Source organism: Lissotriton helveticus, chromosome 11, assembly GCF_964261635.1.
Source record: "Lissotriton helveticus chromosome 11, aLisHel1.1, whole genome shotgun sequence".
Lineage (NCBI taxonomy): Eukaryota > Metazoa > Chordata > Amphibia > Caudata > Salamandridae > Lissotriton > Lissotriton helveticus.
Window position 1 is genome coordinate 451,158,711 of NC_136072.1, and position 7,500 is coordinate 451,166,210.

The window sequence follows — 7,500 nt, forward strand, 5'->3', positions numbered from 1 at the left end:
GAGCGGGCGAGTGGATTTGTGGAGCCCTGGCCCCAGCCAAGCAGGTTCAGAGCCTCCCCGTGCCGGACTGACGCACCTGAGGGCCCACCGGAGGTCATGCCCGGGCCCCGGCAGCGCATGGGCAGCATATCCCCAGACCTGGTGACCTGGCAGACTGGGACCTGCTGGCACCCTGGCCCTGCCGAGCCCCAGTTCTCTCCCAGGGCTCCACAAATGCGACGACCAGATGGCCGAACTTCCCTGGAAGTCCCGATGAGGTGCCATTTGCCTCCCAGATCCCAGCGAGGGCTCCAGGAGGTCGGGTACTTTCACGCTTTGGGTCCCCTCTGTCACCTCGCGTGCAGAGTTTACAAGAAAGGAGGGTATTTTCCCTCCGGATTACTAGGGACAGGGTACGCCCGGACGCCCCTCCAAGGCTGGTGGTTCTCTGCCATGGGGACCAGATAGGCTATGCCTGGGTAACACCTCCCTAGGCCACCCGTGGCTTCCTTCCGCCAGGCCGACGGCATGTCAAATTGCCCAGGACGGGCTCCATGGCTCTTGGGCAGTCGTCCCCTGGGCGCCCGGGGCTCCATCCACCCCGGCGGCATGGAAAAGTGCCCAGGACGGGCTCCATGCGTCCCGGGCATTCGTCCCCCGGGCGTCCGGGGCTCCATCCAAGCTGACGGTATGGCAGAGTGCCCGGGTCGGGCTCCATGGTTTTCACGGTGGTCCTCCCCTGGGTGTCTGGGGGCTCCAGGCCGAAGGCATGGAAAAGTGCCCAGGACGGGCTCCATGCGTCCCGGGCATTCGTCCCCCGGGCGTCCGGGGCTCAATCCAGGCTGACGGTATAGCAGAGTGCCCGGGTCGGGCTCCATGGTTTTCACGGTGGTCCTCCCCTGGGTGTCTGGGGGCTCCAGGCCGAAGGCATGGAAAAGTGCCCAGGACGGGCTCCATGCGTCCCGGGCATTCGTCCCGGGACGGGGACGGGGACAGGGACAGGGTCGGGAGAGTCCAGGCGGCTTCACTTCCGTGTCCAGCCATCTGATCGCCCAGATTCCCTCGGCCATCTGGTCGCCCGGATCCCCTCGGGCATCTGGTCGCCCGCAACGCTTTCCTATAAGGGCGACCAGATGGCCGAACTTCCCTGGAAGTCCCGATGAGGTGCCATTCGCCGCCCGGATCCCAGCGAGGGCTCCAGGAGGTCGGGTACATTCGCGCCTTGGGTCCCCTCTGTCACCTCGCGTGCACAGATTACAAGAAAAGGGGGTAATTTTCCTCCGGATTGCTAGGGAGAAGGGTACGCCCGGACACCCCTCCGAGGCTGGCGGTTCTCTGCCATGGGGACCAGATGGGCTATGCCTGGGCAACACCTCCCTAGGCCACCCGGGGCTTCCTTCCTCCAGGCCAACCGCATGTCAAATTGCCCAGGACGGGCTCCATGGCTCCTGGGCAGTCGTCACCCGGGCGTCCGGGGCTCCATCCAGGCTGACGGCATGGAAAAGTGCCCAGGACAGGCTCCATGCGTCCCGGGCATTCATCCCCCGCGCGTCCGGGGCTCCATCCAGGCTGACGGCATGGCAGAGTGCCCGGGTCGTGATCCATGGTTTCCAGGGATGTCCTCCCCTGGGTGTCTGGGGGCTCCAGGCCGAATGCATGGAAAAGTGCCCAGGACGGGCTCCATGCGTCCCGGGCATTCGTCCCCTGGGCGTCCGGGGCTCCATCTAGGCTGACGGTATGGCAGAGTGCCCGGGTCGGGCTCCATGGTTTTCACGGTGGCCCTCCCCTGGGTGTCTGGGGGCTCCAGGCCGAAGGCACGGAAAAGTGCCCAGGACGGGCTCCATGCGTCCCGGTCACTCGTACCCCGGACGTCCGGGGCTCCATCCAGGCTGACGGCATGGCAGCGTGCCCGGTTCGGGCTCCATGGGTCCCGGGCAGCCCTCCCCCGGGCGTCCGGGGCTCCCACCTCCAGGCAGACGGCATGTCAAAGTGCCCAGGACGGGCTCCATGAGTCTGGGACAGTCCTCCCCCGGGCGTCTGGGACACCCGTCTCCATGAGGCCAACGGCATAGGCAAAGTACCCAGGACGGGCTCCATGGGTCCCGGGCAGACCTCTCCCCGGGCATCCGGGGCTCCCACCTCCAGGCCGACGGAATGTCAAAGTACCCAGGACGGGCTCCATGGGTCCCGGGCAGCTTCCCCCGGGCGTCCGGGGCACCCACCTCCAGGCCGACGGCATGTCAAAGTACCCAGGACGGGCTCCACGGGTCCCGGACAGACCGCCCCTGGGCGTCCGGGGCACCCATCTCCAGGCCGACGGCATGTCACACTGCCCAGGACGGGCTCCATGGGCCCCGGACAGACCTCCCCCCGGGCGTCCGGGGCACCCATCTCCAGGAGGCCAACGGGATGGCAAAGTACCCGGGAAGGGCTCCACGGGTCCCGGGCAGCCTTCCCCCGGGCGTCCGGGGCTCCCACCTCCAGGCCGACGGCATGTCACACTGCCCAGGACGGGCTCCATGGGCCCCGGACAGACCTCCCCCGGGCTTTCCGGGGCACCCATCTCCAGGAGGCCAACGGGATGGCAGAGTAACCGGGAAGGGCTCCACGGGTCCCGGGCAGCCTTCCCCCGGGCGTATGGGGCTCCCACCTCCAGGCCGACGGCATGTCACACTGCCCAGGACGGGCTCCATGGGCCCCGGACAGACCTCCCCCGGGCTTTCCGGGGCACCCATCTCCAGGAGGCCAACGGGATGGCAGAGTAACCGGGAAGGGCTCCACGGGTCCCGGGCAGCCTTCCCCCGGGCGTCCGGGGCTCCCACCTCCAGGCCGACGGCATGTCACACTGCCCAGGACGGGCTCCATGGGCCCCGGACAGACCTCCCCCGGGCGTCCGGGGCACCCATCTCCAGGAGGCCAACGGGATGGCAGAGTAACCGGGAAGGGCTCCATGGGTCCCGGGCAGCCCTCCCCCGGGCGTCCGGGGCTCCCACCTCCAGGCCGACGGCATGTCACACTGCCCAGGACGGGCTCCATGGGCCCCGGACAGACCTCCCCCGGGCGTCCGGGGCACCCATCTCCAGGAGGCCAACGGGATGGCAGAGTACCCGGGAAGGGCTCCACGGGTCCCGGGCAGCCTTCCCCCGGGCGTCCGGGGCTCCCACCTCCAGGCCGACGGCATGTCACACTGCCCAGGACGGGCTCCATGGGCCCCGGACAGACCTCCCCCGGGCTTTCCGGGGCACCCATCTCCAGGAGGCCAACGGGATGGCAGAGTAACCGGGAAGGGCTCCACGGGTCCCGGGCAGCCTTCCCCCGGGCGTATGGGGCTCCCACCTCCAGGCCGACGGCATGTCACACTGCCCAGGACGGGCTCCATGGGCCCCGGACAGACCTCCCCCGGGCGTCCGGGGCACCCATCTCCAGGAGGCCAACGGGATGGCAGAGTAACCGGGAAGGGCTCCACGGGTCCCGGGCAGCCTTCCCCCGGGCGTCCGGGGCTCCCACCTCCAGGCCAACGGCATGTCACACTGCCCAGGACGGGCTCCATGGGCCCCGGACAGACCTCCCCCGGGCGTCCGGGGCACCCATCTCCAGGAGGCCAACGGGATGGCAGAGTAACCGGGAAGGGCTCCATGGGTCCCGGGCAGCCCTCCCCCGGGCGTCCGGGGCTCCCACCTCCAGGCCGACGGCATGTCACACTGCCCAGGACGGGCTCCATGGGCCCCGGACAGACCTCCCCCGGGCGTCCGGGGCACCCATCTCCAGGAGGCCAACGGGATGGCAGAGTAACCGGGAAGGGCTCCATGGGTCCCGGGCAGCCCTCCCCCGGGCGTCCGGGGCTCCCACCTCCAGGACGAAGGCATGTCAAAGTGCCCAGGGCGGGCTCCACGGGCCCCGGGCAGCCCTCCCCCCGGGCGTTCGGGGCACACATCTCCAGGAGGCCAACGGCATTGGCAAAGTACCCGGGAAGGGCTCCACGGGTCCCGACCAGGCTTCCCACGGGCGTCCCGGGCACCCTCCTCCAGGCCGACGGCATGTCAAAGTGTCCAGGACGGGCTCCATGGGTCCCGGGCAGCCCGCTCCCGGGCTCCCACCTCCAGGCCGACGGCATGTCAAAGAGCCCAGGACGGGATCCATGGGTCCCGGGCAGCTTCCCCCGGGCGTCCGGGGCACCCACCTCCAGGCCGACGGCATGTCAAAGAGCCCAGGACGGGATCCACGGGTACCGGGCAGTCCTCCCCCGGGCGTCCGGGGCTCCCATCTGCTGGCCAACGGCATGGCTCAATGCCCAGGACGGGCTCCATGGGTCCCGCGCAGGCCTCCCCCGGACGCGTCCGGGGCAACCATCTCTATGAGGCCAACGGCATTGGCAAAGTACCCGGGAAGGGCTACACGGGTCCCGGGCAGGCCTCCCCCGGGCGTCCAGGGCACCCACCTCCAGGCCGACGGCATGTAAAAGTGCCCAGGACCAGTTCCACGGGGCTCCCTTCCCCGGGCCAAAGCATTCCAGAGTGCCCAGGACGGGCTCCACGGGTCCCGGGCGTCCAGGGCTCCCTTCCCCGGGCCAACGGCTTGTCCGAGTGCCCAGGACGGGCTACGGGCCCCGGGCGTCCGGGGCACCCTTCCCCGGGCCAGCGGCATGTCAGAGTGCCCAGGACGAGTTCCACGGGACCCGGACGTCCGGGGCTCCCTTCCCCGGGCCAACGGCATACAGGAGTGCCCAGGACGGGCTCCACGGGTCCCGGTCGTCTGGGGCTCCCTTCCCCGGGCCAACAGCTTGTCAGAGTGCCCAGGACGGGCTCCACGGGTCCCGGGCAGTCCTCCCCCCCGGGCCAACAGCAGGTCAGAGTGCCCAGGACGGGCTCCACGGGTCCCGGGCAGCTCCATGCCCAAACCCATTTGAAAACCCGCCGCAGCGAAGGGGTTATAGGCGGCCATCTATTCGAATGCACAAATGCATGCTGTGACATCGCATTCCTTTACAGCGAGATGCCTTGGCATCGCAAGTCAGTAGATCAACTTGATCTAGAGGACACACAAACTAAAGGCATAATACAATCTATTTTTCAAACTCCAACCTGCGCAACAGGAGGGAAAGTGTTGATATACTAGCCCCTTCAGTGCTAATGACGGCTCCTGCTCGTCACGATTCCAGTAGGGAAGGTGTTGGTACATTCCTTATGTTGGAGCGCCATCTAGAGCAAGTCCGGTAGATAATGTGTTTGCAATAGTAGCGCGCAATGCTTTCCAATGGGGCGACCAGATTGCCGGGCTGACATGGAAGGCCTGAGGTCCAGGGGAGGGCGGCCTCCCCATCCCGGGCGCTGTCCTTGGTCCTGCTGCGTGGCAGGGTGCCCGGGACGGGGTCCTGGAGGGCCCGGGGAGGCTTCCCCTGCGCCTCCGGGCTTGGGAGCCCAGGCTGGGTCCAGGGGCCCGGCCGGGCCCCGGGTCGGGTGCCACGGCCCTGGGCCCTGTCTCCCAGCCTGCCGCACTGCCAAGGGCCCGGAAAGGGGTTCCGGTGTGCCCGGGGAGCCTCCCCTTGCTTGGCTGGGTTCAGGAGCAGTGGCTAGGGCCCCTGAGGGCCCGGGGAGGGCGGCCTCCCCACCCCGGGCTCTGTCCTTGGTCCTGCTGCGTGGCAGGGTGCCCGGGACGGGGTCCGGAGGGACCGGGGAGGCGTCCCATGCACCTCCGGGCTTGGGAGCCCCGGCTGCGTCCAGGGGCCCGGCCGGGCCCCGGGTCGGTTTCTCCGGCCCTGGGCCCTGTCTCCCAGCCTGCCGCACTGCCAAGGGCCCGGGAAGGGGTTCCGATGTGCCCGGGGAGCCTCCCCTTGCTTGGCTGGGTTCAGGAGCAGTGGCTAGGGCCCCTGAGGGCCCGGGGAGGGCGGCCTCCCCACCCCGGGCTCTGTCCTTGGTCCTGCTGCGTGGCAGGGTGCCCGGGACGGGGTCCGGAGGGACCGGGGAGGCGTCCCATGCACCTCCGGGCTTGGGAGCCCCGGCTGCGTCCAGGGGCCCGGCCGGGCCCCGGGTCGGTTTCTCCGGCCCTGGGCCCTGTCACCCAGCCTGCCGCACTGCCAAGGGCCCGGGAAGGGGTTCCGGTGTGCCCGGGGAGCCTCCCCTTGCTTGGCGGGGTTCAGGAGCAGTGGCTAGGGCCCCTGAGGGCCCGGGGAGGGTGGCCTCCCCACCCCGGGCTCTGTCCTTGGTCCTGCTGCGTGGCAGGGTGCCCGGGACGGGGTCCGGAGGGACCGGGGAGGCGTCCCATGCACCTCCGGGCTTGGGAGCCCCGGCTGCGTCCAGGGGCCCGGCCGGGCCCCGGGTCGGTTTCTCCGGCCCTGGGCCCTGTCTCCCAGCGTGCCGCACTGCCAAGGGCCCGGGAAGGGGTTCCGATGTGCCCGGGGAGCCTCCCCTTGCTTGGCTGGGTTCAGGAGCAGTGGCTAGGGCCCCTGAGGGCCCGGGGAGGGCGGCCTCCCCACCCCGGTCTCTGTCCTTGGTCCTGCTGCGTGGCAGGGTGCCCGGGACGGGGTCCGGAGGGACCGGGGAGGCGTCCCATGCACCTCCGGGCTTGGGAGCCCCGGCTGCGTCCAGGGGCCCGGCCGGGCCCCGGGTTGGTTTCTCCGGCCCTGGGCCCTGTCTCCCAGCCTGCCGCACTGCCAAGGGCCCGGGAAGGGGTTCCGGTGTGCCCGGGGAGCCTCCCCTTGCTTGGCTGGGTTCAGGAGCAGTGGCTAGGGCCCCTGAGGGCCCGGGGAGGGCGGCCTCCCCACCCCGGGCTCTGTCCTTGGTCCTGCTGCGTGGCAGGGTGCCCGGGACGGGGTCCGGAGGGACCGGGGAGGCGTCCCATGCGCCTCCGGGCTTGGGAGCCCCGGCTGGGTCCAGGGGCCCGGGCGGGCCCCGGGTCGGGTGCTCAGGCCCTGGGCCCTGTCTCCCAGCCTGCCGCACTGCCAAGGGCCCGGAAAGGGGTTCCGATGTGCCCGGGGAGCCTCCCCTTGCTTGTCTGTGTTCAGGAGCTCCATCCGGGGCCCCTGAGGGCCCCGGGGAGGGTGGCCTCCCCACCCCGGGCTCCGTCCTGGGTCCTGCCGCGGGGCAGGGTGCCCGGGACGGGGTCCGGCGGGCCCGGGGAGGCTTCCCCTGTGCCTCCGGGCCTGGGAGCCCCGGCTGGGTCCAGGGGCCCGGTCGGGGCCCCGGGTCGGGCGCTCCGGCCCTGGGCCCGGTCCCCCGGGCTGCCGCTCCACCCAGGGCCCAGGACAGGGGTCCGTCGGTCCCTTGCAGGCCTCCCCTGCTTGTCAAGGTGTAAGCCGGCCCCTGGCAGCCTCCATGGCTGTGGCCCGGCTGGGGCCCCGGGCCTCCGGCCCGCCATGCCCCGGGCACCCGCTCCCTCCTTCGTGGGGGCACGGGGCGACCGGATGGCGTCCCTTTCGTGCCCGGCCATCTGGTCGCCCGGATCCCCTCGGCCATCTGGTCTCCCGGATCCCCTCGGCCATCTGGTCTCCAGGATCCCCTCGGCCATCTGGTCTCCCGGATCGCC